The sequence below is a fragment of the Corapipo altera genome, unplaced genomic scaffold (assembly GCF_003945725.1).
Source record: "Corapipo altera isolate COAL_440 unplaced genomic scaffold, ASM394572v1 354, whole genome shotgun sequence".
NCBI lineage: Eukaryota > Metazoa > Chordata > Aves > Passeriformes > Pipridae > Corapipo > Corapipo altera.
In genome coordinates this window covers 600,556-607,204 of record NW_020885020.1, presented here as the reverse complement: position 1 = coordinate 607,204, position 6,649 = coordinate 600,556, and positions in this window count along the sequence as shown.

The window sequence follows — 6,649 nt, the reverse complement described above, 5'->3', positions numbered from 1 at the left end:
TATTATTTTTTTTTTCTATTTGCTTTCTGAATCAGTTTTGCAGCTTTGAAAAAATCAGACCCAAGTGAAAAAAAATCAAAATCAAACCAAACCAAACCAAACCAAACAAACAAACAAAACCAAAACCAAAACCAAACAAAAAAAACCCCCAAACAACCCAAAACACAAAAACCAACCAGGGAGCAGCTCTAATGACAAAACATCAGAGCTCTGGTGAGACGCTGACGTTTCTAGGTTGTAATTTGGGCTGTGCCTCGTAAGCAAGAAGGTATTTGTCCCACCAAGGTTTGGAAAGAGCTCTTTCCAAGGAACTGGAGGCCTTGGCTCTTTCTCAGCCCCCCAGATCTCACAGTTCCCAAGGTGAGGTCAGCCCGGAGCCGAGGAGACCTTCCCAGTGGAGAACACAGTTCTATGGGGGTGAGCTCTGGGTAGCTTGGTGCTTGCAGAGGACTTTGCATGGAAATCAGATGGTTTTATTGGAATTTCTCAGAAATGTCCCGCCCGCCTCACAAAAAGGCCCCAAAAATAGTGACTAGAAGTACTCCCCCAGTCTCACTGTGGATTTGTGCTGTTGCCAGGATGTCACTCTAGAGCAGCTCTTTGAGGTGAGCAGGAGGTAAAGGGACCCTCTAAACTGTTTTTCACCTCCCCAGTCCTTCCAGCAGTTGATGGATCCTCTGTCCTCCTCCTGGGATGTGAGTTTCCACCCAGAATGAGTTGCTTCTCCCACTTTATTCTCTACCATCCTCAAACACATGGTTTATCCCACTGCTTTACCCTTCCCTCTCCACCAGCTGAGCAATGAGAATCATTCAGGTTGGAGAAGACCTCTGAGATCAGCCAGTCCAACATCACCCTTATCCCAACCCCAACCCATCTACCTCCCAACGAGGGCAGAACTACAGAAGAGTTGCCTTAAAACCCACCACACACATCTGTTTTCAGAACTCACGGTGACTCCTCCACCTTGGTGCTTCCAAAATTCCCCCTAAATGAAAGGCTGCCCAGCAGCATCCCAAAAATCGAGGCTTTGAAGCCACCTCCCACCTCCCTGGCCTGCTTTTGCTTTGTCAGACTCCACCAAAATCACACAGATGGTCCTGTCACGAGCGCAAAGACATTTCGGTGTCTTCCCCGCACCCAAAATCTAAGCCAGCTCACACAAAGGATCTTCCAGCTCCATTTCCTCCATGTGTTATTTTTATGTATCTTCCAGGGAAATGCGACTGGAGAATTTGAATTTAATAAGTGCGGGATATGGGGCTCTCTGAAGGCTTCAAAGCACAACCGGGGCACCTGCGATGGATCAAAGGGCTACAGGAATATTGCAAGGAATTACTGGCCCTTCAGGAGAGCGAGACCCCACAAATGCCTACTGGATCCACGCTCCAGCCCCCTTGGGAGGGCAGAATTGTTAAAGGCCCGCAGAGAGCAACAGAAAGCTTTTCTGCTGACTCTGCAAGTTGTGGCTCAGACTCGGAGTCACCTGACAGCGGGACCCACAGTAAACTTGATCCAAGAGCGCTGAAGAGAAGGAAATGAAACATCACAGGAGGATTGAGGCCAGAAGGAAAAATAAATGGCAAAGCTCAGCTGATAATGAAAAAGCTGGGGGAGGTTCAGGCCGAGGACAGCTATGGTTTAGAGCTCACAGAACATTTGGAGTCGGAAGGGACTTCCAAGGATCATCGAGTCTGGCTCCTCCTTCAAAATCTAAATGCAGGTTAAAAGAACTTTCGAGCTAAAATACACAAAAATGCAACACTTTGCAGTCCACTACAGGTTGTGGTGCTCGTCCTCCTGGCAAAGAGAGCTACCAGGCAGTGGGTTTGGTTTAATTCAGGGATGGAAGCTAGACCATCTCCTTAGGCTGCAGCTGCTGCCCAGCTCACCTCCCAAATTGGGGTCCTCCTGGAGAAGGTTCGAGCATGTGCATCCCCCCTTCATTTCAGTGCAATAATTTATGTTTGAAGACCAAAAGGGTGTTCTTCTCTACTGCAGAGATCAAAATGCACCCACGTTTTAGCTTCACCCCCAGGAGTCTTTCTCCAGCCCACCTCTCCTCGGTGGTGCTGCAGGATGGGGGCAGCTGGCACAGAAATTAGAGCCCAGGTTCTCACAGCTCTGCTGGAGCTCTGCTTCCCACCATCCAATCCCACTGACGTGGCAAGGCTCGGGAGCCCTGAGGATACCCCATCCCTGGAAGTGTCCAAGGCTTGGACGGGGCTTGGAACAACCTGGGCTAGTGGAAGGTGTCCCTGCCCATGGCAGAGGGTGGCACTGCATGGGACCTTGAAGGTCCTTTCCAATCCAAACCAGTCCGTGGTTCTATGATAATACTGAGCAATCAATATGTTCTTGTCCAAACAAGAACACCAGGAATGTTCTGGAGCAAGGTATCAATGGAAGGAGGAAGGATACCCTGGCTCATAGAGGCAGCAGGCTTGGGAAGTTCATCCCTTCTCCCTCATCCCAACACACATCCTCCCTGATGCTGCATGTGCAAATCCACGGCTGTTTTGCAGGAATGCTCTTCCTGTGCCTTTGAGGGTTGCAGCTGCTTCCCTGATAATTTCATCTCCATGCTCCAGCTACCACACACACGTTCCTTTACGGCAGTTTGGGGTCTGGACATCCAGAACGACATCCCGAAGGCTTGTGCTGTGGTTCAGGATGCCCAACAGACAGTCCAACACAGGCAAAGGTTGTTGCTCTTGAGGAAACAACATTATTTCTGGAACACCTATCCAAACCCAGTTGTACTCATTTATGATTTTTAGGGTTGTTTCTTTCAAATTCAACCAGCCTTAAGTTTTGAGGACTTGTTTGTTTGGCTTGGGGCTTTTTCACCTGATAGTTTTTGAAAGCAATGATGGGCCTTTCCTGCTTTTTCTCACCAGATCTCACCAGGAATGTCAAAGCCTCCTTTCCCCTGAATTTGCCGAGGGTCCCAGAAGTGGAATTTGATCTTTTGGGGGTCCAGTTGAGCCTTTAACAAAACTATCTTTTCTCCCCTCAAAGTTTATTCAGGTGCTTGAGTTAAACAGGTGTTGGTAAAGACAAAAGAGAAAAGCAGAAGTTTTAATCAGTCTAAGAAAAATCATTTCCTCTCTCAGCTGAGCAGGTTTGGCTCTCCCTTCTGATGTTGCGTGTGGAGCTGCTAAGCAATTCATATTTTTCTTCCTTAAATGAAAGATTTCACCCTTTCAGCGTCAAATTAAATACCAAAGTGAAACCGAATCACAAGAAATATGATCGGAAGGTACCAGCCCATTGCTGCAGCAGACACCTAAACAGGAGGTAAAGGACTCACACCTGGAGTGCCTGGTTTGCCAAAAGGGCTCCTATTTTCCAAGGAATGTTGTCCTATTTAGAAAACAAACATTTTTGCCCTCCATAACTAATCCTGTCGGGTGTTTCCTCATCTCCCTGCAGAGAAGCTCAGCAGCCACCCAGGGGGTTCTCCAAGGCCAACACCCCTTCCCTCTTCAGGCCACTTAAACACATGAAAGGAAGGCACAAAGGACCCAAACCTGGAGGCAGAGGGTGGAGCTCCCTGTTTTAAGCAGAGGAATATTTGGGGGGGATGTTGAGCCCAATTGCTTGAGTTTATCCAGTGATGACAAAGACCAAAGCAGTTGAACTCTTCCTTTCTGCTACAGGGAACTCAGGTCCCATCTCTAGGATCCCATTGGTTCAGAGCTGGCCAAAGACCCTATAAATCACTGATTTTAACTGACCCCATATTCTTCTCCTGGGAAATTCAGTTTTTCTCACTTCAGAAACCTTAACAAACCTCCCCTTGTTTTGCCCTGGCGTTCAAAATTGTGATTTCTTCAAATCCTGACAATTCCCAAAAGCCCAGTGGGCTCCAGTACAGCCGCTCTGGTGCCATCAGCAGATGCATCCAACTCCTGGGAGGGATTTTCCTTCTCCAGGCAGAGTTATCCTTGTCCTGGTTCATTTTGGCTTCCCTCCACCCGACACCTGAGCTGCCAAATGCTGCACCTTGGTGATTAAATTCTGGAGTCAACAGTTCAATTCCATCCTCAACAGCTGAAACTTTGCTTTGAGAAAGATTCTTCTGTGGATTTATGGGGAAAACCATTTATTTCAACGGCAGTAAAATTACACCAGGGCTTTAATTTTGCAGTGCCTTGTTGCTCTCTTTTCACCTCAAAACTTAATAAAGTTCTGAAAATCAAGGCCGATTTACCTCCAGGGTCCTGGTTAATCCTCAAAATTAATGAAAAGCAGGAATAGAAGACACAGAACTTTGGGGTTTTTTTCTTGGTGGGTTTTCCAGCCACACAAATTCACACTGACTGTGGGTTTCAAGAGGTGTAAAAGGAAGGAGAACAAAATGTTTCCCGTGCTTTGATTTCCCAGGTCATGAAACAATATTTGCACTTTTCCCAGCCCAGGTTTTAAGCTACTGCTTCAGTCACAATTAATATTCCACCTTCCAAAGAGAGGAAAAAAAAATAACTCTGCCTTCCCCGTGGATTCCCAGGGAGACATTCCACTCCGATCTGCAATTAGTGGTGGCCTCAGGCAAATGATCTAAAATAGAAATGTTATTTTTGGAATTGTGATAGCTGCTACTTTTTACTCTCCCCAAAGCCAGTTCTTTTTGCCTTGCACTGTCATTAAAAATAGAACCAATAGAATCCACAGCTACCACGGTGCTGCCTCGTGGTTTCTTCCTGCAGCAGGACACACACTGCCGTTCCAAGGCTCCCAAAGGGAAATTTCCTGGATTTCTAACCTTGCCAGCAATCAATGATCAGATCTGAAATACTGCACCCAGGCAGAGCTGTGACTGGTCTCAATTACCCTTGTCCTGCTGGCAAGAGCTGGGATGTGCAGATGGGAACAGGTCCTCCAACAGCTGAATGCCTGAGATCCCAACCCAACAGCTGCTGGAGCCACCAAAGATCTTTTCTAATTCAGAGGGGGTTTAGGTCAGAAATTCAGGCCTGATTTTAGTGTATCTATAACTTTAAATGTCTCCCTGTGTTTCCCACAGAAGTGGACAGGACTCAGAAGCACCTCTCCTCTCCAAGACATGCTCCAGTGGGATATCCACAGCTGCTCTGGGCAACCTGTGCCAGGGCCTCCCCACCCTCACAGCCAACAATTCCTTCCCAATATCCCATCTAACTACCCTCTGGCACTGGGAAGCCATTCCCCCTTGTCCTGTCCCTCCATCCCTTGTCCCCAGTCCCTCTCCAGCTCTCTTGAAGCCCCTTTAGGCCCTGGAAGGGGCTCCAAAGTCTCCCCAGAGTTCTCTTTTTCAGAAGATAGCCCTTGAAACTCACGCTTTGCTTGGTCAAAACCTGGATGGAGTTGCCACAGACAAAGGGCCTGTGGGGCTTTCTCAGGAGGAAGAGATGTCCACTGGGAAAATCAGAATTTTCTGGGCTGGAAGGGACCCACAGGGATCATCGAGTCCAGCTCTGCAGTGAATGGCCCCTGCAGGGATCGAACCTCTGACCTTCCTTCCCTTCTCTTTTTTATTGTCATTACCCTGTAAAGTCTTGCCTAAAATTCCCAGCCTCCTCAAGCACCAAGCTGAGGGAGCCTGGCGGATCCACCAAACCAAGGAGAGAGAAGCCATCTTGCTCCTCACCTCGGAAATCCAAAGCACACCTTGCCCTTGGCTGCATTTATTGCCAGGATTATCCCGCAGTGGGAATTGCAGCCTCTCCCTGTCTGGTGTCTGCTGCTCCAAAGGTTGGGAAGAGAGGAAGCAGAAGGGAAGAGCGGGCACATCAGCTGGTAACAGTTCAGAACCAGATGTACATTCCTGCACAAAACTCCGACGTTCCCATATCCGATTACTTTGGAAAAGTGCGTCGCTCCAACCCTCTCATCCCTAAAGCCTCTCCCTCCCTCTCTCCTGCCTCTTATCTCTGCTGCTCCTTTGCTTTTGATTATAAACTTGTCACTGCAGGGCGAGTGCTTTGGGAATATCTGGCTGAGAGACACAAGGGATGAGGGAACAAAGCCCACAGGGAGCAGGCAGCACATGGAAAATGCACACACGGGATCATTTTTAGTGGTTGCTGCTCAAGCACTAAGGAATCAACCCCTAAAAAGTGGGGGGGGGGGGGGAATTAGATCTGGCTGCAGGTTCAGTGCTTGACATAATTTGGAACTGGGATGTTTCTGAAAGGAGAAAGGATATTTTTTCCCTGTAGCAGGTAGAGGAGGGGGAAAGCAGTGAACAAAAGAGCATCTTTTTTTTCTTCCAGTTTGCTCCAAAAACTGGCATTCCGGGCAGCTTCCCCGGCAGAGGGGAACTGGAAGAACTCTGAATTCCCTTTGCTATCAGGGCACCTTTGCCTGCTTCCCACAGCAAGCACAAGGAAGGGTGGCAGGAGGCAGAAATCCAAACCTTCTCCTCTGCAGCACAGAGGGATCCAAGGGTGATTTACTGGCCGAGCCCTGCCACGGGGACAGCAGGACCACAGGCTTCCTATGGAGAACAAGTGCTGCCCCTAAATCCCAGCCCGGATTCATTACTTCCCTCTAACAAAAAATTGTAGGAGCCTGATCGTGGCACTCAAACAAGGCACTAAACTTGCACCAAAACCATACTTTACGTCCCAGTTTTCCTTTCCCAGCCTCCTCCCCAGCAGGGGAA